The 25170-nt window shown below is 39.0% G+C and overlaps 1 protein-coding gene across 2 annotated transcripts in view; it reads left to right on the top strand.

The window, feature by feature from the left end:
* Window positions 1–25170, top strand: part of LOC149157141 (myelin-associated oligodendrocyte basic protein) — a 234137-nt gene that overhangs the window by 1120 nt on the left and 207847 nt on the right. The gene's annotated exons all lie outside the window — the stretch shown is intronic.

Here is a 25170-nt window from a genome sequence, read left to right as displayed (position 1 = left end):
CGAGAACCAACACAAACTAAGAAACCTCATACTAAGACGATTGACCACAGAAATGAAATTTTAAAAACCTGACGTTCTTAATTAAAGTTTGGTTAATTTTAGATTAAATTTGAATCTTGATTCTGGTTTAAAGAAAGAGGTCCTATATACCAATAGGGTTTCCCCTGGAGTGCCAGCATATCCGCTTTGTCACTAATTTCAAGGGAGCCATTATCTTCTTTTTCTTGAATAACCCTATTTTCAACTTATTTTGCCATACCTTGGCATTGAATTATGTCCCCTCATTTATGATTGTTTAAGAATCTTTGTCTTTACTAGTTATCAATCATTTCGTTGCATTCTTCCGCCAGCGGCAATGCGTCAGACCAATAATTTAGACGAGAAACTATGTGGTTAAACCAAAAAATAACAAATCTGTAAAATACTGCGCAGTTAACTGGCGCAGGGCATACTTTTTCGAACCTCCAGGCCAAAGGAAGATGCTTCGGATGACATTTCTTGGATAACTTATCCATTTTAAAGGGAATGTGTGAATGGACAGTTGAACATATTTTCCACAAACATTGCCATTCATAAGGATCTTTCTTAATTAAATGAGGAGGTGCTCTTCTGGGGTTTTCTAGTTTTGTTTCTTTCTAATGACTTGACATATCACAGGAAAGCTACTGGACACTTCCTTTCATTCCAAGGATGTTACACATGGTAAACCAGCCACTTGCAGTTTTGGCAACCTACCCTGGTGGGGACATCAACTGAGGTCCACAATATTCATAGAGGCAGCCAGCTTGGGGACTTTGACGCTGTGACCTCTCTCAACCACTCGAGCCAACCCACTGGAATTAGAGTGTTCTAGTCAAGGTTACTTGGGAGCAGGAGTGGGGAGCAACATTTTCAAAAGCTCCCGGTTTGTGAGCGAATTATTATATAATATAAATTTTGATGCATATATGCCAACAAAAGAATGTAGAATGATGAATTAGATATGAAAAGCATAAAAACATGGATTAAACCATATAACATCAATCATCTAGAAGTTATAATCTTCATCAACCATGTCCACAAGTTAGTAACATATAGCATATCAAGTCTCATGATTCATCAATCTTAAAGTTTCAAGCTTTCAAAATTCGATATATAACATTTATCATCATTGATCACAAAAGTTGTAACTTGTAACCATTACCACTACCAAGTAACCAAATGATAACAAAGAATATCTAACATGAAATGAAATAGTTGAATTTAGGCTTCTGTGATCCATATCACGTTATGAGGAAAATATTTCGGCGTAAGTCACATGATAGTACATTTGTCGACGCGTTTCGAACCAACAAGTGTGGTTCATCGTCAGGACAAGTTGAAGAACTAGATCATGGCTAAATCTTAAATAGGGAGAACCTGCTGACCAACAGCTAGGAATGACTGAAAAAACGGCTATATTAGGTTGGATCGGGCTAACGGCTATAATTGACCCAGAAACGGCTAAATTTCATTTAAAATAAAAATAAAAATATAAAAATAAATAAGATAAATAAATAAATAAATCTAACCTATATGAGCCAAAAGTCTAGGGGATGTGAACAAAATTATATTGTTATTAATAAAATAATCCTAATATGTTAATAAAGGCTAGGGTCCTCCTTAATATACATTAATTAGTAAAACACTATTATATTAGTGTGTAAGTATTTAATAATTATATATAAGGTAAATTATTAGAAAATTATAGAATTAATTTAAGATATTCCCTTAATTAGTTAACCAAAGTTATTAATTGAAAAGAACAAATCCCACGAGTCCATCTTCCTTTTGTTCAAGGGACCACAAATAAGATTGCAAAGATTCTTAGGAAACATAATATTCCCTCAACCTTCAGACCCCTTAACACCATTCGTAAATCCCTCCGATCAGTAAAGGATCCTATCAACCCTATGGATATGAAAGGTGTCTATATTATTCCTTGCTCATGCGGAACCCCCTACATTGGTGAGACTGGTCGCTCTATTAATCAAAGGATTAATGAGCACGAAGCAGACCTTAGACACAGGAGATCCAAATCTTCCGCATTAGCAGAGCATGTTGAGAAAACCAATCATCATGTTTGTATTGAGGAGGCCAATGTTATTGCTAGGGTTGCGTAGTTCCATCACCGTAAATTTAGGGAAGCCATTGAGATTGAAAGAAGACCTAGCAATCTCAATAGAGATGACGGTTGGAAGATTAGTAGCTGCTGGATTCCTACCCTCTCTTCCTAAGCGTGTCTACCATTCCTCACCCCTCTCTCTTTGAGTTATAGGTTCTAGATATTTTCTTTCCCCCTTTTCACCCTGAGCTTGCTTTCTAGAGCTTTTTTCCTTTGTTCCTCTTAATAATATCACCCTTATTTATATATCTGTATAGTCCTTTTCATACTTGTGATATGTTTTCTACTTTACCAATAAATTCTTATTAATGGGTTGCCCTTCATTTAATAATTATATGATAATAATACATTGAATCCTTACTAACAATGATTTTCCTAAAACTAATCTTTATTAATTAGAATTATAGTACAACTAGAATATAACAATAACTAATATCATTATTTTGGTTAATATTACTAATAATATACACTAAATATTAATGTAGATATGACCTTTTCTTAACTAATCCAATTGATTAAGTATAACGATTATTAATATTTTATTAGTTACTAGATCCCATCTATTCACTAACTTTCCTGGATCTAGTGATATTTTTCTCCCATTAAATAACCTCGATATTAAATTTATTCTAAGTGATTAATCCCATCTCCTTAATGTCTTTGTTGAGAATGGTTATAGTAGGCACCTTGGTCAAAAAGCTTTCCTTAAAGCTTCCAGAAATTCGATGGTGAAGAAAGAACCCAAAGAACGAATCCTAGGAGTCCATCTTCCTTTTGTTCAAGGGACCACATATAAGATTACGAAGATTCTTAGGAAACATAATATTCCCTCAACCTTCAGACCCCTTAACACCATTCGTAAATCCCTCCGATCAGTAAAGGATCCTATCAACCCTATGGATATGAAAGGTGTCTATATTATTCCTTGCTCCTGCGGAACCCCCTACATTGGTGAGACTGGTCGCTCTATTAATCAAAGGATTAATGAGCACGTAGCGGACCTTAGACACAAGAGATCCAAATCTTCCGCATTAGCAGAGCATGTTGAGAAAACCAATCATCATGTCTGTATTGAGGAGGCCAGTGTTATTGCTAGGGTTGCGAAGTTCCATCACCGTAAATTGAGGGAAGCCATTGAGATTGAAAGAAGACCTAGCAATCTCAATAGAGACGATAGTTGGAAGATTAGTAACTGCTGGATTCCTGCCCTCTCTTCCTAAGCATGTCTACCATTCCTCTCCCCTCCCTCTTTGAGTTATAGGTTCTAGATATTTTCTTCCCCCTTTTTACCCTGAGCCTGCTTTCTAGAGCTTTTTTCCTTTGTTCCTCTTAATAATATCACCCTTATTTATATATTTGTATAGTCCTTTTCATACCTGTGATATGTTTTCTACTTTACCAATAAATTCTTATTAATGGGTTGCCCTTCATTTAATAATTATACTATAATAATACATTGAATCCTTACTAACAATGATTTTCCTAAAACTAATCTTTATCAACTAGAATATAATAATAACTAATATCATTATTTTGGTTAATATTACTAATAATATACACTAAATATTAATGTAGATATGACCTTTTCTTAACTAATCGAATTGATTAAGTATAACAATTATTAATATTTTATTAGTTACTAGATCCCATCTATTCACTAACTTTCCTGGATCTAGTGATATTTTTTTCCCATTAAATAACCTCGATATTAAACTTATTCTAAGTGATTAATCTTACCATCATTATTAAGATTAAGAATAAGAATAATATAACATTAATTATCACTAGTTTATTACATCTAATTCTTTTCGATTAATAACTTTGGTTAACTAATTAAGGGAATATCGTAAATTAATTCTATAATTTTCTAATAATTTACCTTATATATAATTATTAATACTCACACACTAATATATCAGTGTTTTACTAATTAATGTATATTAGGGAGGACCCTAGCCTTTATTAACATATTAGGATTATTTTATTAATAACAATATAATTTTGTTCACATCCCTTGGACTTTTGGCTCATATAGGTTAGATTTATTTATCTTATTTAATTTTATATTTATATTTATATTTATATTTTAAATGAAATTTAGTCGTTTCTGGGTCAATTATAGTTGTTAGCCCGATCCAACTTAATATAGCCGTTTTTTCAGTCATTCCTAGCCGTTGGTCAGCAGGTTCTCCCTATTTAAGATTTAGCCATGATCTAGTTCTTCAACTTGTCCTGACGATGAACCACACTTGTTGGTTCGAAACGCGTTGACAAATGAAATGAAATGTTTCAACTTTCAACTTTCACAAAGTATCATATTCATAATTCATTACCAATGAGTTATAAATGCCAACTTCAAACTTCAAACTTAAATTGTCATATATTGTTTACAAAAAATACCATAATAAATATGAAAGAGTCAATAGTTATAAAAAGTACTAGAAACTAGAAAAGACAAGTAAATCTATTATCTACTGCTTGACCCTCTTGCCACGAGAAATTTCTAATTTCTTGTCTCATGCTTTATTGAGAGTCTTTACCTGCATAGTCGAACGACCTTGGTGCTCCTCATTAAATACAAGTTCCATACCCTAGTACCCTAGGTGCTCTTGATTATTGGGAGTCTCTCCCGCATAGAGGGCTTGGTGCTCTTGATTAAATACAAGTTCCATACCCTAGTACATGACAAAATCCAATGGAAACATTGCAATCCCCCCAATCCTGAAATCCTGAAAAAATGATAAGTCTGCTGGATTTTGAGTGAGATCTAAAATTCTACTTTCTGCATATGAAATCCAATGAGGTCGGAACCACTCTCAAACATCCTGAGTCATTTCATGGTAATGTTTAAAATTTAAGTAAATGGGTGAAAATGAAATCGTTTTCACCCTTTTACTTTAAGAATTTAACATTACCATGAACTACATATCAACACTAGGGCCAAATTCTTGTTTCCAATCTTCAATAGCTCCCTCTATCACTTCTAAATTGGCAGGGAGCGAAAAATATTTTTAGGTAGTGTGCTCCCGGGGTCGCTCCCACCCAGAGCGTGCTTTGGGAGCGGGTTCGAGGGGGAGGGCGCTTCCCCGCAACCCTAAGTTCTAGTTATTCCTCATGGGGTGGTAATATCCATCAAGCTGTGTCAATATTTTGATCATAATTCCATGGGGTCATTTTATTGTATTTATAACATAGACCTTAATTCCAAAGATGGAATTTCTGAGCATCCATAAAATAAAACTCCTATCCCCCTGGGGAGCATGAACTTGGCCACATATTGATTCAAGCTTTGGCAGTCTGACCTTACCACATGAATAGCATGGATCCATCTTAAATCCAGATCTATTAAGCACCTAGGTCCTAGACATATAAAAAAGCACCAGGTGCAAACTTATCGCTTCTCAAAAGGACCAAGTTTAAGATGAATCCATAGATTTTTTTTTTTTTTTTTCAAATCTCCTGCTTATATTAACAGAAAAGATATTTTGGATATAATATTCAACCTAGTGCAAATCTCAAGACTACCAAAAGGCCAAGAGTAGAGTCTTTAGCTGAGACTGCACGTCAACTGAACAACCTCGTGCATCTCTTAGTAAAAGAGTGCTTTTAACTCTAAACTGTAAACTTTCCTCACTAAGAAGATGCTCCCTAAAATAAACAGTGGAAAACACATCATTGCTAGAAATAACTTCACAATGAAGCTTTGACAAAATATGCAACACAACAACTCTATTACAATGCCAAGCACCTTGGAAATGTGGAGGTCCATTGGAGTCAACATCACTAATGATGTCGTTTTGCAAGAAATCTCATTGAAGAAGAGATTATTCCAATTATCTCAAAGCAAGTCCCAGCCATCCTAAACATGCATGCAACTGCAAATTAAGTGATGAATTGTCTCAACCTTACCACAATGTTGGCAGATATCATCTATGAAACTTGTTCCTGATAGTTGTTCCTTAAGTTAAGCCTTGGTAAATCAATGACTAAGCAAACACCCTCTTTATGAAATAAAGCATGAAAGGCCAAACTGTCAAGGGTTAATCCACCCACTTATATTGTCGATTTTTTCGATTTTCTCCTGACTTTTAGGACTTTTTCAATTTTTGGACCCTTGCGGATTTATTCCTGAGTCCGACTTTTACAACATTGCTTAAAAGGAAAAGAACATGCATAAGGACTGGTAAAATTGTTTGGGCTTGTACACCCAAATGGGTTTACTAGAAGGTCCAATCCCACCAAATAGGCAGTGGAGTATGCATATTATGCTTAAAAGATTCATTAGACTGATTCAACTGTTGAAGTTCCTAGATAGCAAAATGGTTTGAATGCAACAGTGCAAATGCATGTGAACTATTATCCCAAGTCTTCCATGTCATGGTGTCCTTATCACATAGATGTCGTAGCCACATACGAACTCTTGTTTCTCCAATAGAGATATAGAGGTGGCTTGATCTTTCCAAGACCATATCCAATGGCAAACAAGATCAAAGCCTCTTCCAAAGCCATCCCAATGCCAAGTAAGCATAGGAGCCACTCTTTTCCACGCTTTCCAAATTCTTATTAACATAGGAGAGCCTCTAATGCTGAAATCCTCTAGAGCAGAAATGGCATCACTGATAAAGAAACGACTCTTGACTCTGACTTCATAATGTCCATCAGAAAGTTTGAATCTAAGCAATACTTTCCATGGTTCCTCCCCAAATAGATAAAGTGTGACCCATTTAGTAGACAAAATGGCCCCCTGTAATTGGATATCAATCAAATTTGAATCACCCCCATGCTTGGGTATACTGCATATACAGCAAGGGAACATAGGCAGTGAACGATCTCCATCAAATTTAGACCACAAGAAGCTTCTTGATAATTTTCAAGCCAATTAAATTGAGAAACAGAAGGAAACCAACAGAGACAAACATACATGGCTAGCTTGAAGAATTTTACCAAGACTGTTAACTTACCGTTAAAGGGTAAATCTTTAAACTCCGAATTATATTTTGTACGTTTAAGTTTTTGTAGACAGCATTCCCACATAGCAGAGATGGAGACATTAACTTCAAAATTCTGCCTGACAGAACATCATTAACAAAAATGAAGGTTGATGCATTAGAGAAGAGTGTCTTTACCATTGACACAAACTGTGAACCAAAACATGGCCAAGAAAGCATGCTAGTGCTAAGTGACTAGTCCACCCCTTCACAGGTGTTGTCAAAATCAATTATAAGTCATGGAGCTCACTGTGTTGATTCCTTGGTCCATTCAAGACTCTCCCAAGCTGTTAAAACCTTAAGAATAAATCTTCCTTGGATAATCCAGTATATATGTCAAACGATGTATGCTGCAACAAACTGAATCCTCAAAGCTAAAATCTGAGCAAGGACTTCGTATGACACATAAAGTAACTGGCCACTGGGAACTAATAGAATTCCTAGTTAAATTTTTGGGAATAAGCTTGATCAATCCTTGATTCTGATATTCACCCATTTTTGCCTGTACTAACACTTCCTGAGCCATACACAATATATCAATATATCATGCCAATGACCTTTCATATCTTTTCGAAAAACTCACACACAAGACCATCCATCCTAGGAGATTTTCCATTTTGCTTCAAGTTGAATGCTTCAAGCAATAGTTATCCGTAATTTCTTCTCCCAACATATCTTGTTTAGGGCTCCATGCCTTGGATGGAACGACTTTTCATAGACTGCCTGGAAACCATAACTTTATTTGATAAATGTTAGTTACCAAAGATATTTTGAAAGTTTAATCCAATCATCCACCGAATCTCTTCAAAATATTTCACACAGAGACCCTCAGGATTCCTCAACCCCATAATTCATTCACAGGAATGCTTTCGCTTAAGATAATCAATATAATGCTTAGTGGATTCATCACCCTTTCTAATCCGCTGTAAAGTTGTAAACATGCTCGAATTTTAGCTCCACTTTCATGGTATGCCTCCATACATTGAAGAACTTGTTCTTATTTAGTTGGATCCTCTTGGGGACTAAGATTATGGGGATCTTCCTCGAGTTGCTTGGGAATTTCTGTCAACTTTTGTGGTCCCTGAATCTCCCTTCTCCTTTTGGATTGGGCCACCATACTGCCCCAACATTGAAGTAATTTTACTGTCCTTCCAATTGTTGCTTCCCACCACAAAATCTAGCCAACCTCATGCTATTGTTTAGAATCCAAATTTCATACTCTGGAGTCTGGAAGTTAAAGCACAATGATCTTTGAACTCAGATGTGAGACATTCAATTCGAAATGTGAATTGGCGGGGAGGGACACTACTATGTCAACCAATTTCATAAAGTGGAAGCGATCAGAACCTGTGACCTGCAGTAAAGTACCTAAACAATGGCCATTGGCATTAGAAAAAGAAAAGTCTTTCTTAGGAGCATAAATCCTCAATCCTCTTGTTGGACCATGTGAACTATCCTCCAAAATATTAGCTATTTTTCTTCAATTCATGTCAAAAGTCTGAAATATGGTTTTGCAGTGGGTCCTGTTACCCACCAAAATGGGTAATCCCATAGAAGGAAAATTTTTTCCTACATTTGACAACCAACCGGTCAGCAACCCGTGCCAATCACCATTAGACGATGATATGCCATGTGCCTCTACCACTTGCATCAACCATGTGCCTCTCACCATTTGACATTAGCACTTGGATGAAGGTGGGCTGCTGTTCAAAAGGTACTTTGATCATTTTGCAATTGGGTGCTTATACTTGTTTTTTTTGGGCATTTAGTATGGATGATGGGGTAATCTAGGCCCTTTAGAGGAGTACATTGGCCTAAACAAGTGAAGCGTTGAGAGTCAGGAGCCTCCTAGTAGCACTGTCAGATGACATGTCTAGGAGCACCTCCAATACCTAGGACGTTGGTTGACTTTGACCTACATTTGAGGATTCTCCAAGATGATACAGCTGGACCCAACATGCCCCCAAGCTGGCCTTGACACAGCTTGATGGGCAGCAGCTGCAGAGTCTAGATGAGGATGGTCTCACACTGAGAGACTAGGGAGGGCTTGTTGCACTAGAGGAAGCCCTAACATTGGAGAAGAGGAGGCCTCATTTAGCAGTTGGAGACCCATGGAGACCACTTTGTGGCAACCCAGTTTGGTCTTGGTACCCCACTAGAGGTAATGAGGTGAATTTGAGAGCCAACCCTCAAATATTGGACTTCAAAAGCATCTACACATTCTTGGACACCTCATCACCCTTGGACATGGCATTTAGAGCATCTACATTGGAAGATATGAATCACACATGTGAGCACATTAGGGTATATTTTGATAAAGCTAATGGGTTGGCTTGTAACCCAAGTACATTTTAGCATCAAACTTGTTTTAGGGGCTTTGTTAGGCTAATTATTAGTCATACTCCTCATATAAATAGAGGATAGACATACTTCATTTGATCATCATCACTTGTGACTATTTTCGATCCTCCTAGAGATTTTCGACCTTCTTGTATCTTGTGGAGATGTGACTCTATGGTGTATTTTGCTAATTGGAGCTATTTCTTTGGTCTTGGAGATGTCATTTTGGAGCAATAAAGGCTTGTTCATGCATTCTATCTTGTAATTGTACTTTGGATTTGTTGAAGAATCACGGGCAGTTAGAGTTAATGAGATTCTTCTGACTTGATAACTACTTGTGAGGTATTTTAGTTTATCTTCTTAACACAATCTTTACTTGTTCTTATTAGAGTGTGTCTTCTTTATGTTCATCAAATAGTTACCAAAAACAAAGAGACAAGAACACATGATGATGGCTTTCTGCCAGGGCCAAAACCTCTCCCTCTTGGAGAGGAAAACCCGCACAAAATTCTTCTTATAGAGATTTTGATTGACAAACACCAAGACCAGGACTCTTGACATACTGAGCCACTCCAAGACCAAGACACCGATCCTCTTCTTTATTACTGCTGAGATCATCATCATCACTGCTGTTTCATCGTGGTCATCATTACTGTACCTTCACTGAGATATTCATTATAGCAATGAGATTATTACTTCTGCACCATAGCTTCCCTTTCACTTAGATCATTGCTGCTTCTTACTGAGATCATCTTCATGTCATTGAGGTCTTCATACTGTTATGTATATGTATACATACGAGAGTTGCACCTTGTCTTTACCAAGATTATGATCGAGATCATGATCACTACTATATTGAGATCATTTCAGAGTGTATGCCGAGATATGTATACAGAGGCAGAGTGTCATTATGTAATCATCAAGATCCTCATTATTCGATATTGTGACTGCGTTTGCCGAGAGTGTATTGTTTGGAGATCATCGTTACATAGTTGCCAAGACTGTGACTGCGTTGTATTGAGATCTGTATCATTAATTCACCACCGAGATCATGACTATGTCTGGAAGTATGCCGAGACAGAGATATCCTTATCACAACGATGCTTAATCTGTGACTGTCAAGAGTGTTACCACAGAGAAGGTTACACTGTGGTTTCTTGCGTAGTTTCAGAGATGTCCAAAAATATATCTCACTGTGCCGATCCAGAAATTTTCTGTAGTTCTGTGATCCGAAGTCCTGTACTTTTACGCTGACCCCAACTGGGTATATATAGTGGTTAGTCCCTTGTATTAAGCCGACGTGTATCCATGAAGTGTTGCGTCTATTTCTTTGAGCCGACATGAGTGGATTTAATTCTTTTAGGCCGACATGACTGTCTTTTGCCTCACTTTGCTTGCAAACTTCTTTTGTGCTCATCTTGGAGGATTGTGCTTGGTCTTGGAAGGCTAAACTAGTCACTAGGTAGACTCATTTACATATATGCTCGAGAAGAGCTCTTTACACATGTCTTTGACTTTCCTAGACCTAAGGAATGAGCAAGAAACTCATTCTCATAATTTACAAAAATAATATTTTCTTTTTCTTGACAAGTACAAAGATCAAAATTACATTTGTAAATACCGAACCTAGTTACATTTTCTTCAACAGGATTTGATTATTTTTTACTTCTTGTGTCTAATGTGTGGAATGGCTAATTATTTAGGGTTTATATTGTGCTAGTTATTGATGAAAATCAATTTTGTAGAATCTAGATGATAGTATTGCATGCATTACTCACTTATAGAACGTGAATGACAATCCCATTAGTGAACCTTTAAACTAGCTCTCCCAATTGACTTTGCTCCCTCACAAAAGTGATAGCTAGGGTTTTGAAACCTAGGGTTTCATTATTCCCTTACTCCTGCCAAGATTTAGCAAATCTTTTACTCCCATAGACTCCATCACCCAAGGACTAGGCATAGTGCCTTGTTCACTTTGTTGATCATCCACAAACTTACACTTAAACTTCACTTTATTTCCTTAAATCTCATTTTCGGCCCCTCAAGGATAAGTTGCTAGCTAGTTCCCGACAAGGGCACTAATTTCAACTAGGGTTCAAGTCATTGGCTTGTGGGAGGATTCAACACTTGAACGAAGGCCAATTTTCTCAAAATCAACCCTTTTTAGTGGCTAATCCATTGATATCATAGCTAAAATCGTTTCCCTAAGGTAAATTCTTGCCATAGAAAAGCCCTAGTTTGCCCTAGGCTTCAACTTTGGGCTTATTGAAGGCTTCTTGTTCCATAAGTTGAAGCTATTCATTGTTTGGAAGCCTTTTCTTGGCCTTGTGATTCTAGGTTGATCCTTTTGGCTTGCTATTTTTCAAGCCATAGATCATATTGTGCCCTAAATAAGCCATATGGAGAATGCAAATTGCCCTATCATGCTTGCTAAGCCTTGTTCTTAGGAAGATTTGTCCTCCATAAGCCTGCCTTGTCACTTTATCCCTTGGACTTAGGATATCCTTTAGATGACCTACTAAAGGGAAGCCTCCCTAGTGGTGAAAGTCCACGAAAGAGCATGAGGTAGTGCTTGTGGTGACAATGGGCCACCACTCATATTGTTGTCCCTTAGTCTAGTTTTTGCATATTGAGCTCCCCTCACAAGACGTGTTAGATTTTGAGAAAACAGGTCCATGCTTCCTTCTCTCCCTAGAAATGATACGTGTTGCTCCACCTTATCTATCTCCCACCCATTTAACCATGTTGAAATTTTTAAGCATAGTCTATTCTGCATTTGGGAACAATGTCATAGGGTTTGTCGAACTGGAACCTTGAGGATCGAAGTTCGACGAACCTCAAAACAAAAGTAAAATTCGTCTCAATTTTGACCGAGGTTTGGTTAGGTTTGCAGAGTACACTTCAGCTAAAGCTTTGTTCAGGTTTGCTCCTCGGATCTCCATACAACAATCAAATGCGTGTTGAACAAAGTGAAATATACCTTCAAAGCGCCAGATTAAATCCTTGAGTTTCTAACTGAGATCCAAACTCTATATGAATTTGGGACGGGTTTCAGTGGATTGCATGAAAATTGTGGACGGGTTTCAATGGTTCGTGTGAGTTCAAAAATCAAAAGGGCGTGAAACTTGCATGACTTGGGGAATTTTGTGCTTCGTTAGAAGGGCATCCATGGACCACAACCAAAAAAAACCAGTGAAGCAAGCCAACGGATTATGAGTTATTCTGATGCGCGAATAGGGTTAAGGGTTCTTCCGGGGTCAACTTGAATTACAGGTCGGAGAGCCTTCATTTTTCATAGTTGTTGGGGGCATGTCAAATAAATTATGGGTTATTCGTTTTTCATGGTTTTTTATAGCTGTCACAAGGAAACAAACACATTTTCTATCAACTTATAAATTCCATTATATTGTATAATATACGGTGGTCACGGGCATGTCAAAAAAATTAACTATATATGTACAACAAACCAATTTTTTATAAACGTATAAATTTCATTATAATATATAATATATATTATGAATTATTAAGCTTATTTAAAAAAATAAATTTATTGAAATATATATTAATATAATTATTGGTAGTTATACATAATTTTTTTAATATTTAAATTTTTTGAGAAATGTATATGAATGAATCATATATATATATATATATATATATATATTCAATTTTAATGGCAAACCTCATTCGAACTTTATTAAAAAATTCGAACTCGAATTGAACTTAATTGTCATTGAACTCGAACCATGCGACATTGTCTGGGAAAGAGTCAGGAAGCCAATCCTGTAGATGGAAATGATTGGTAGGAAGGGATGGAGTAGAAACCAAGCACACTCCCAACAAAAAGGCAAATCAATCATGCACAGTGATTTTGTGGATACTAGAAGAAACATGGTGGGGCTTGACCATGGAGCAACCCCAATAATAGTGCCTCTATAGCTTTGATCATGATTAGTGCTCCAAAAGGAACCAAACCAACAAAAGACATCTCTTTTCAAAAATCTAATCATGAAGTCGTAAGTTTTTGCAAGCAAGATATTCGATTTTTGAGACCAAATTGTTAGCTTTTGGCGTTACATTGCAAGTGTTTACAACTTTACTTAGGGGTGCTTCATCAGATTTGGGTATATGGTGTATGATCAGCCCCTTGATGTTATCTGATGAATTTGCACATTAGAAATGGTTTATTCAGCTATTGCTTGACCATAGTTGGGTGCTTGCATGATATTCTTCCCTAGGGTGTTGGAGATCTTTAGACAATATTCTACATGATGCCCACATGGAGATGGTTGCTTGCTTGGAGAACACCTTGCTTTAGAGGAGGAGCATTTTGCATCTTGGATGAGGGCATTGAGCCCTAGATAGCACATGGTAACTTGGATGTTGGCATGGAGTCTTGGAGATGACTCGAGGATGCCTAGGTTGTGACAATGTTCATGTAGTGGTCATGGGCCCAGTGGAGTACATGGCTTAGGAGGTTCAATGGGGTCATTGGAGGTTTGGAGGAGTGTTGGACACACATCGTGAAACACCTTTGCATTTGCAGCCTTGCTTGTGGACAACTTTAACTTGGAGCTTGACATGTGTACTCTTATAATAAAGCACTCAACATAGGTGAGCCTACATGTATTATTGTAGGTTGCTAGTAAGGGTGTAAGCCCACAAATGTATTGTTGGTCTCTCTTACCTCTCACATACAAAGAAGGAGAGAGTTCTTCACTCACTAATTCATTTTGGCTCATTCTTGTATAGAGATTTGATCAAGAGGAGCACTCTACTCCACCCTCTTGGATATTCTTTCATATTTGATTTGTCTCTCCCTTGGAGTCACTCAGGTTTCTTGAGCTTCTTGGAGCATCTTGAAGACTAGGGTTAGGGTTTCATCCATTGTAGATTTTGAGTTTAGGGCTTTGAGATGAAGTCTTAGGTTGTGCTTGTTGAAGTGAAGAACAAGAGGTGGCATATTGCCCCAGAGGACATGCTTGTGTGATGCATGCTTGTTGGATCTCCTTGGTTGAGCTAGGGTTTTCATTGTTCTCCTTAACTAGGGTTTTGCAGAGCTAAAGGATTGTACTAGCTTTGTGATAAGGCTATGGTATGTACATGAATTTCATCTTTATTCATTTTATGAAGTTTCCAGTGGTCCAGTACTGCAAATTCGAGATTTGATTTTCAGCAATTTATATTCTTCATGATTTGTAATTTCCTGCTTTATTTGTCTTGCTGATTTGACATAAGTTAAGGGTAAATGTGTTAAGTTATTTAACATTTTTATTAAAGCATATAAGGGCAGTTTTGGTGCTGTATCTACAGCTCTCATAAGTGTTTTCAGATTTGTTACATGCATGATAAGATTGCCCTAGAGGGTTGAAACTTGTTGGAACACTTTGGTATTCTATCTCTTGAATTGCCCACTAGATTGAGGTTGTTATGAGTTGAAATATTGTTTCCTGTAGGTGCAGTTTAGTTTTTATTTCATAACAGCCCAAAGGCTGAAAATTCACAGGGTTGAGATTTGGGAAACCGCTAGTGAAAAGGTGAAATTTTTGTTTTGCATTAATTGCTGTTTGTCTGGAAATTTCTACACGGTATCAGAGTTTTTGTGGCTGAGATCACTTTAGGTGTAAGAGGGAGTTTGTATTTTACTTGAAGATTACATGGGAAAGGCGCTTGACCTTGTTCAGGTTGTTGGGTGTGATACCCTAGGTTGCTTGAGTGAAACACCTCAACCCTAGAAGGGGTTTTGTCTACTTCATATATCACTGATTTGTGCACTTGAGGACTGTTCATGATTTGTAAGATGACTCTCGGTCTTAGAGAGTATGACAGGTTGGATGGAGCTTCCAATTTTGTTCCTTGGAAGCTTAAACTTCAATTACTTATGGAGAAAGATGATCTTTGGGAGCATATTGTGAAAGAGATTCCAGAACCTATTTTTCCAACAGAATTGGCTGCTCATCAAAAGAAGGAAGCCAAGATGAATAGAATCATTCTTGATTTTGTGAAGGATTGTTTCATGTCTCACATTGTAGAGAAGACACCAAATAATAAAATATTTGAAGCTTTGGTCGAGTTGTTTCAAAACTCGTGCTTTTCAAGAGACACACTTTCTAGACTAGCTTTCAACTGTTCATATGAGCAAGACAGATATTCTGGTAAGCTGCTTGATCATATCACTGAGTTGAAAGACCAGTTGGCTGCCATTGGAACAAAGGTGAAAGATCAGGAGTTGGTGTCCATTACTTTGAACGGACTTAACTCGTGCTTTTCAAGAGACACACTTTCTAGACTAGCTTTCAACTGTTCATATGAGCAAGACAGATATTCTGGTAAGCTGCTTGATCATATCACTGAGTTGAAAGACCAGTTGGCTGCCATTGGAACAAAGGTGGAAGATCAGGAGTTGGTGTCCATTACTTTGAACGGACTTGCTCCTCACTGAATTTCTTTTGTTTAGGGTGTTTGTGCATGAGAGACCTTGCCAAAGTTTCCAAAGCTTTGGTTTGATCTTGTGCAATAAGGAATTGGATTGCAGTCTTATTTCGAGCAACAAGGAGAAGTAGATGTGATTAGTCACATTGGGAAGATGAAGAAGGGTAACAAGAAAGGTTACAAGAAGGAAGGTATAGAATCAAGAAATAAGGACTTGAGTAAGGTGACTTGTTTTTGATGTTATGAGACGGAACAATATGCTCGCTGATGTCCATTGAAGAAGAAGGGAAACCGTATGAAATAGGTTACAATAGGGACTATATTAGTTGCGGAAGAGGATTCCCCTCAATTTGAATCTACCCTTTCCATTTGAAACTACAACTTGAGTGGGTCTAATGGTTAAGAGCATGTGTTTCCTCTTAAGAGGTCACAGGTTCAAAACTAGAGTGGGGTAGAGTATGTATGCCTTCGTAGACTTAGTAGTCAAATTGCTCGCAGAGGTGGGTCCCTTTTCCCACAAACAAGGGGTCTCATACACCAATTTGGTGTCTAGGTTGGCCATGACCTTAAAATTGGATAATAATAATAATAATGGTCCCTTGTTTGCCCTTTAACACTATGTCTAGTGTTGGATGGTATATGTAGAGTGGAGTTTTGAGACATATGATAGGTCATTATTGAACATATTTTAGGAGCAAGAGGGAGGCATGAGCGTGGAGCTTGGTGATGCTACTTATTCTATGAGAGGAGTTGGTTCCATTTTCTTCCGAATTCCTTTAAGTGATGTTCTTTAGTCAAGTGATGTTTTGTTTGTTCTTGGTTTGAAGAAGAATACACTTTCATCTTCTTGTATGGTAGATGTATATTGGAGAGTTGCTTGAGGAACAATGATTCACCATCAATGAATGTAGTCTAGGTAGTTCGAGGACTTTGGCTAGAGGGGTGAGAGAGGGTGGCTGGTATAGGTTACTTGCTGATTTAGTATCCCATCTCAGTGAGAGGATGCCTAGGTATTTTAGTTTTGAGGAGGCTCAAGAGCATGTAGGAGCGCCTAGATCCTTAGTGAGGGCGCATGTACCTCTTAGGAGATATGCTAGCCATAGGAGTGCCTAGATCCTTTGTGAGGGCGCATGTATCTCCTAGGAGATATGCTAGCCATATTGCATTGGTTTCTTCCATTTGTGAGCCTTCAAGTTGTGTTAGGGAGGAGAGATGTGATACATTAATGGAGGATGATGTCGAGATTGATTCTGTGGTTGTTGTTGATAGAATTATTGTAAAGTATAGGGACACAATTGATGGATTCTCTTAGGTAGATGGAGTTGACCATGATGATACTCTAGCAGCGTCTAGCTTCAAGATTCTCTTAGGATGAGGGAGTTGACCTAGTTTAGATTGGTTTAGTTTTAAGAGGATTTGAGGTGCATGATAGTGGTTCTCATGTTCACAGGTTGTTGATAACCCTTCATGGGTTGTTACTTATACCACGAGCTTGGTGTTTCAGGATCAAGGAGTTAACTTCTGCAAATTTTGTATTTGTGAAGTTGATAGCTATTGTGTTTTGTCATGCCTCTCCCTTTGTTTTCTCGTTTGTCTCTGCCCTCAAGGTACTACGAGTCTAGCCATTTATTCTCGGGCATCCACCACAGCACACCTTCAGTAGGAAAAATGACATCGTAACCTTCGTGCCGTTTGTGACCTCACATAGCCATGTCGATATTTCTGCTTCAATTCTTGTAACTTGTGTTAAGTCCTATGGGGAAGAGGCTATCACTGGTTCCTTGGAGCTTTGTAGATTGACAAGGGTTCTTGCTAAGATTTGGGCTCTTCAATCTCATGACCTCCTTGCCGTTTTTGACCTCATGCATTTGCGTCGTTTCAAGTTGTTCTGTCTACTCGCTTGAATTTCATACCCTTCACATAGAAATCCCAGGGTTAGTAGTGAGGAGAGCCACGAACATTTCTGGTTTCGATCTAGGTTGGGTAGGAAATGGAGGAACTCTATTGTCAATTTGTACCCCCACTAACTATTGCGATGGAGCAAGCTGCAAGACTTTTCATATTGGACTTTCGAGTTCTAGAATTTGTTGCGAAAGGTGGAATTTCTTGAAAATGGAAACAAATAGCTTCATGTAGAAGTAATAGACCTCAAGTAATTGGTTTCTACATGAAAACATAGGAAAAATTACACTTACAAAAACCAATTGAGGATTCCCTCACGCTTTAGAAAGAAATTTCAAACATTAAAACTTTATAGGAAGAGATGAAATCGCAACAAGCCATTTTAAATAGTAGAGAGAGATGTAGTGACAAACACTCAATTCTTGGGTTGAAGTGTATGGAAAAGGGAAAAACCTACCTTGCTCATCATGGTTGAAGGAGTAATATAGGAAGATTGAACAAGGAATGCCTCTGTTGAGCTCAAGAGTTTGCAGGTTCCCCCTCCCGTGGCTTCATTGGGTTCCCTACAACCAGACACCTCTTTCCTTCATGACACTTTAGATCTGAAGGACATCACTCTTGAACATGAATGGATGGACCCCAACTCCACGCTCTTCCTTCATTTTTGGACATTTGAAGATCAACTCAGAGCCCTCCGAGCTAAGATTGACTTTTCTCTCGCCCACACAAAGGATCTTTCTCGATCTTGACCTCACTAAATCTCAATAGGTGTAACTCAAGTTATCTAGGGATCGAGTCATAGATGCGCGGAAAGAAGGGAAGTGGGTAGTTATTCGTGATCTCAAGATTGTCATCCATTGCCCCTCTAGGACACTTTTGCCCTTGTGCCAAGTAGTGATCTCATTCAGTAGGAGGGTATGTCAAGGGGAGATGGATCACCATCTCCATTGGCTACTGGAACTGTAATGGTGCATTTTGATCTTCATTGGGTACATTTCGTGATGTGGTTAGGTTTTGTCTCCCCAAAATCTAGTAGACCTTATGAGAGGCCTCACAAAGCAAGAGCCAGACCAAGATGCAACAATGAGGTGGATTGCCATCGTCACCTCAATAATCCTCCTCCTGCTCTTTAGTGGAATTTCACAACACGTGAGGTTCCTGAGTCTTCACCTAAAGATTTGTTTAAGTCAATTGGCCTAAGGCGATATGTATGAAAGGCTAAGTAAGGTACTTATTAAAAGGATAAAGGCACAATACTTTATGTCAAGGAACAACATACCACAACAAAGCCTTAAAAGATGCTTGATACCTAGTGTTTCAAGGTGTAGTTCAAAGGAGTATCTAGGCATGCGAGCACGAAGAAAAGGTTTGCTTCATGATAAATTCAACAAAAGGAGACGGAAAAATTTCAAGATAAGCCCTAAGTTGAAGCCTTGATTAAGGTTAGTGTTAGGGTTTTTGATGATGTCAACCCTATTAGGGCAAATGTCACCATGAAAAAAGCTAGATTTTGAGTTTATAAGATCAACCAAGGTAAGATCAAGCCAAGATGGCCTCAACATCTTCCTTCTAAAGGCCCTAATTGAATTCAACCCTATGCCCTAGCCCTAATGGCTTGCCTTAAAGGGCTTAGGAAAATAAAAAGGAAGGAAAAGATCAATGTTTTGATTAATTTTGACCACCATAAGGATCCCAGTGCCTTTCTCTACTTGGGTGATGGAGTCTTTGTTAGTTTTTGTAGCATCGAATGTGTTCTAGCCATGAGATTTGGTGGAGAGGTTAGAATACATGAGATCTCTAAAACCCAGAAATCATTTATGGAAATTCCTCCTAGAAGTGACTTAATTAGATTATTAACCATTTTTTTAATGTTTCCTAAGTCTAAACTTAGGAAAACTGATTAATTAATCAATATTAATTGAGTCAAGGTGAGAATCATCTAGAAACTCACACAGATCGATTCCAAGATGATCCTAGCCATCAATTAAGTTTTAAACTTGGTCTTTGGTGCTCCAACAATGGATTAGAAGAGGAAGTCGATGGGCACTTGGAGAAAACACTTGAGAACACCAGAAATTTGATTTTCTTGGCAGATTGATTTCCAAAGTAGCAACAGTCAGTTGCCGGAGAGCCAGAGCTCGAAGCAGCGAGTGAGGGGCAGAGATAGTGATCTAAAGGAAATTTTCCAGATTTGGAGATGCAGCAACAAGAGGGCCGAGTTATTCCCAGTGAGGCAGCGCAAAGGATTGCGCAGTTGCTTCAGATTGGTAGTTTGATTTAGCTGAGGAAAAATTCGTTCTCAATTCCAAAAGCCGGTTAGTGTTTCCATAGTGTCGGAGAGACGATTTCCTCAATCGACGCTGGCATAACGACTTCATCAGAGACTAGTTGGAGGCTTGACGTCATAGAGACTGTGCAGAGGCTGAGGCAGAGGGTCCTCGAGGCCGAGTTTTTTGAAGGCAGGTTGAGTCGGGATTGCTTGTGGAGGAAGGGTAATTCCCTTAAGTAATTTTGCCCAGATTTTCTTGATGTGGATTGCTAGTTTCAGGGATCCTGATTTTACTCAGATTTTCACTGCGGCATAATAAAATAAAACCCTCATCTGCTGCATCGATTTTCCAGCATTGGGTTTTTCCAGGGACTTTTGTCCAAAAACAATGATGTTAATTTTTATGTTTGTGCTAGTATTTCTCGGTTTCAGCGCTATTTGTTTTCTGCAGTTTTATTTGTGAAGGTTGCAGTGTTTTTATTTCGATGTTGTCGTAGCAATAAACTGAATAATTAATTTATTAGTTAGAAGAAATAATATCAGTTGCTGCAATAGGATTCCAATTTTGGAATTTTCACATGGTATCAGAACGTAAGTGATCAGTTGGAAGCTTAGAAGCGAAAGAAATAATTTCGCTGCTCAGAAGGAGCAGCAGGTTGAAATTCTTGAGGCAATGTAGTTCATTGCTAGGCAGGCCGAGTTGCTTGGGGAAGTTCGATTTTTCAGTGCAGGAGGCAGAAAAAGTTCGAATTTCCCAAATCAGTGATTCTAGCAGGCAGAGGGAGTAGCAACAACTTAGTTTTTCGCTGAGCAGATTCCAGGTTGGATGCAGGGGGTTTTGTCGCAGATTGTAGAAGTAGAATCCGCATCGGGTCGAAGAGAAAAGCACCCACAGTGGAGGGAAAATTTTCCTCAGGGAACTTCAAGTCTCAGAATTTCGAATTTCCAGTTGCAGATTGGCAGTAACAGCTTGCAGGACCACGCATTCCAGAAGGGAGTGCGAGTAGCAACCGAGCACAGGGAAAGAGGGAGTTTTTGACTTGATTAGAGATGGCCACAGCTGGACTTAGAGATCAGGATAGGTTGGAGGGTTCCTCCAACTATGTCATCTGGAAGGCTAGGATGTCCTTCTTGTTGGATGAATATGGCTTGAAGCTCTACATACACAGCATTGTGGCAGTTCCCCAGGATGCGGATCAACTAAAGGAATATAGGATGGAAATGGCAAAGGCGAAGTGGTTGATCCTGGATGGAGTCTGGGACCATATAGTCTCACACATATTTGGCAAGGATACTGCCAAAGAGATGTGGGATGCTCTCGCCACGCTATATCAGGGTACTTCTGAGCAACAAAAGATGTTCTTGGAGGAGAAGCTGAGATGCATTAGGATGCAACTGTTGGGGCAGCGCCTCAACCAATAGAGCTAGTGAGGTTGGTGTTAGCGCTTGAAATTTCACCTTAGGCTGAGAAAGGTAAACCTCAAGGCTACATCAAACCATTTAGCCTCGTAGCTAGCCCTACGGGGCAGGAGAAGGCTCTCTCCGGTCAATCTCGGCAGATCTTCAGTGGGATGAGATGACCAACAAGGTAACACTGATCTTAGGCTAGTAAACTGATTAAAAAGGTTGATTTGGGGTTTTTTGGGTTTTTGGTGGCAAATTGAGGAGAGGGCAATTTTGGGTGCGGGGATTGGACACAGTTTCTGCAGGGGGTTCCTTGGGGCGAGGTAGGAGACAATATTGATGTCTTAAATTGAGATGGATGATCATGAATGAAAGATGAGGAGCTAAAGAGAGCAAACAATGACTTTGAATTCCATTTAGACAGTAGAAAACATTGAAATTAAACAAATTTAAAAGCAGAGCATGGCTAGCATGAATTCATACTTTAACACTTCATTTGTTTAATGTGCAGCAGTAAAGGAAAGGAAATGATTCACATAAACACACTTACAAGAACATTGAGAAACACACCATCAACACATGAGTCCACAAGAATCCCAAAGAGGACTGCAAAACCCTGGTCTTCCTTAGCCAAAAATTGCAGAGATACAGTGAAATAATACAATGATAGCTTCTCCCTCAAGAGTCCAACCATGAAAATGAGCAAGAAAGTAAATAATATAGATGATCTAACCTCTTTCCCTGCCTCCATGGGTCGAGCTCACTATCCTAGGAGCTGTTTCAACCACTTCTAAACTAAGCACTACAAACTAGGCAGTCAAAACAACTTGCCTCTATAAGTTAGGAAACCAATTCACTCATTAAATATTTACCCTTTACATGAATGAATCTTCTAGAAGTGTTAAACAAGAGTAAAAGTGTCTTAGAGTTACAATAATTACATCAAAGATAATCATCTTCCACCCCAAAAAGTCACACTGAGTCAAATCTGCGTTTTCTGGGCTGTACAGTGCAATCTGGCAAAAAACTGCCTAACAGGTCGCGCGCCACTGCCTGACGGGTCGCGCCAGTGTAATTTTTGCACTGGCAGAGGGTGCCTGACGGGTCGCGCGCCTCTGACGGGTCGCGCCCTTTTGCAGGAGGCTTTTGGAGGCCTTCCCGGTGTCAGAATCAGGTGCAGGATAGCTCGTTGGAAAGGTCTTTGAGTCTACTTTCCAACCCAACTGGAATTTTTCAATTTGGAGTTCATTTGACCTGTCAAAAATCAAATCTCCCAAGACTGGTCAAAAAGTGCCAAATGAGGCTGCCTCAAGGAAGAGTGCTGTTGCAGTCAGCTTTTGAATGCCTTCCTCAACCCCAAATTGAGCTCATGATAGCTCATTGGAAAGCTCTTTGTGTCTAGTTATCATTTTACCCATTAAGAAAATCATTTGGCCAACCAAGCTAGGAGAAAACTTGATTTTCCCAAGGTCACTTCAGAGGTGTCTTTGATTCTCCTGAGGCAACGGTATTCTTGACATTTCTCTCAAACCATGACACCTGTGCAAAAAGTGAACGAGGTTTTTCTTCTTTGGCATGTTGTGGACAAAAACCTCTCTCAGTTTCCCAAAATTCATCTTCTATTGCTCTGAAACATCATTTGAGTGCAACTTGTCCCGATGTGTGAAACAAGGAATTTTGTCGAAATGAAGCGAAATGAAGAGGATAAGGGGCTTCTAAATTCTTGGGGAAATTTTGGGGAGTAGGGAGGGATGTTAGGAAGAAGGGGAAAGTGGAATCTCAGAGATTGAGTGAGGGGAAGGGGTCCAAAAGGGCAAAACACAGGCCAAACCTAGAAAATTGCCAGTTTGTAGCTAGGAACTAGGGTTTGTGCAAAAATGAGGAATTTGGGGGGTCTAAGGGATGGGAAGCATTTGATAGGGTATTTTAAGGATAGGGGAAGGTGTATGAACATCTGGATACAAGTTTTGCCGATAACTTGACCGTCCAAGAGAAATTGGCTTTCAAAACCCTAGGAGAGGGAAATGACCTTGCCAAGGCACAACTGTAGCATGAACAAGGTGTACAATGACTCATTAGACACTGAGATGATAATGACAACCCTATGAATGATGATAGACTCAGCTGAATAATGACATGGACCGACATTTTGACGACTTTAGAAGGAGTTAAAGCAAACCCTAGACCTAATGCCTAGTGATCAAATTTTGCTTGAAAACTCTTTGAAATGACAAAATTTGACCTTGACACTCTGAGATCACTTTGTAAGAGCATATTTGATCACTGGAGGAAGTCTGGAAAGACTGACACTAACAGTTGGCACTGAATAGACTCTGATGAGTGGCAAGTATTTGTCCAAAGCATATTGGGCAGAGACAAGCTACCAGAATGGGACAGGATATTGTCAGACTTGCAATAGGAGGAGTTGAGGCGAGCTTTGTTAAAAAGCTCCGTCAGTGGCCGTAGTAGCAGCGGATTGAAGGTGGTGAAGGAGGAGGAAAATGTGGCCCTTGCATCAAAGGGTTCCAGTCAGGGGCAGGGGGAGCAAAGAAGAAAGAAGAAGGACCTGTCAAAGGTTAAGTCCTTCAGGTGTGGTGAGCTTGGTCACTACAACACGCAGTGTCCTCTTAGGAAGAAGGACACGTCAGAGAAGCAGGACTAGTAGCCAGCCTCTGTAGAGATTGACAGGTTGTCCTCCAGGTTGGAGGAAGGCTTTGCGATATTCGCAAATATAGCTCCAGGAGTGAGGTGGGGAGATTTGGTATTGTAGTCCTAGAGCATTATAGAGATTGGGAAGGGTCCTTGAGGAATCCACCTCATGGATTAGTACCTTGCTACAGGGGCCCACAATATTCAGTAGCAGGATGGATCAGTGGCAGTTGATGCAGTCAGTACCAGAGTGACAGTTGTAGACTAGTAGCAGTCAGGTGTTGGGGAGCACAGTGCAGAGTCAGTAGTAGTGCAGATTTCTTGGTGGACATTGCAGTCGCTAGTAGTAGTCAGAGACTCGGGAGACAGATGCATCATATTGAACACAATTGATTCAGTATTTTGCATGCTTTTTCAGTTGCAGCAACAATAGACAAAAGGGAGTTGCAGTGCAGATGCAGAGTTGACAATAGTATGGCAGTGTTAGAAACAACACAGATGCAAGATCGGAGTTGCACAGTAGTTGGTGGGCAACAACAGCCAGACATTAGCGGCGTGACAGGAGATGATACAGAGACAAAGTGTTGTGGCAGGGTGTGCAACACTAGAACACATTCCTTGCTAAAGAGTGTTAGTTTTTGTAGCATCGGATGTGTTCTAGCCATGAAATTCGGTGGAGAGGCTACAATACATGAGATTTCCAAAACCCAGAAATCCTATCTGGAAATTCCACCTAAAAGTGAATTAGTTTATTAACCATTTTTTTAATGTTTCCTTAGTCGAAACTTAGGAAAATTGGTTAATTAATCAGTATTAATTAAGTCAAGGTGAGAATCATCTAGAAACTCACACGGATCGATTCCAAGATGATCCTAGCTATCGATTAAGTTTTAATCTTGGTCATTGGTGCTACAACAATGGATTATAAGAGGAAGTTGATGGGCATTTGGAGAATACACTTGAGAACACCAAAAATTCAGTTTTCTTAGCAGATCGATTTCCAGAGTAGCAGCAGTCAGCTGCCGGAGAGCCAAAGATCGAAG

Source organism: Pinus tabuliformis, chromosome 9 (genome assembly GCF_031772625.1).
Source record: "Pinus tabuliformis cultivar Carrire ecotype Pingquan chromosome 9, CPIR1, whole genome shotgun sequence".
Taxonomy (NCBI): Eukaryota; Viridiplantae; Streptophyta; class Pinopsida; order Pinales; family Pinaceae; genus Pinus; species Pinus tabuliformis.
Note: the sequence above shows the minus strand (reverse complement) of the source record. Positions and strands in the feature narration are given on the sequence as shown.